Raw genomic sequence first — 538 nt, 5'->3', positions numbered from 1 at the left:
AAAAGTTATTAAAAAATAAAATTAACAATTAAATCAAAATATTGTTTGGGGGTTTATAAGCTACTTTTAACGTAAATTTGGTGTCCGTTTATCAAAATTTTGATGCATCCTATGCATAGTGGTCCTGACCTAAATTTCAATGAAATTAAGAAATAAATAGCATTTCATGTATATCCACTATCTTAGAAAATATATATAGCATTTATAGTAGGATTCTACATGAATCTAAGGTCAAATTTATTTTTCATAATATTTAAATTTTTAAAATATTTTTAATTAAAAAAATTAAATTAATTAAAAAAATTAAATTTTACTATTTTTATATAATTATTGAACTGCTGTGATTGTTCAACCTTCAGGAATGGATTCATTAAGAAAGAAAAAAGAGTTGGAGCGTGACACCATGTATACTGACACTTGGAACAGTACCGAACCGATACCATACTGTACTGGTCAGTGATTGGTTCGCCGGTCGGTACTAGTTCAGCTTTCCTTGATTCAAAGGCTTCTCTTTGGTAGGGGAGGGAATGGAGAACCT

Source organism: Elaeis guineensis, chromosome 8 (assembly GCF_000442705.2).
Source record: "Elaeis guineensis isolate ETL-2024a chromosome 8, EG11, whole genome shotgun sequence".
Taxonomy (NCBI): Eukaryota; Viridiplantae; Streptophyta; class Magnoliopsida; order Arecales; family Arecaceae; genus Elaeis; species Elaeis guineensis.
The sequence above is the reverse complement of the archived record's forward strand: the minus strand, read 5'-3'. Positions refer to the sequence as shown.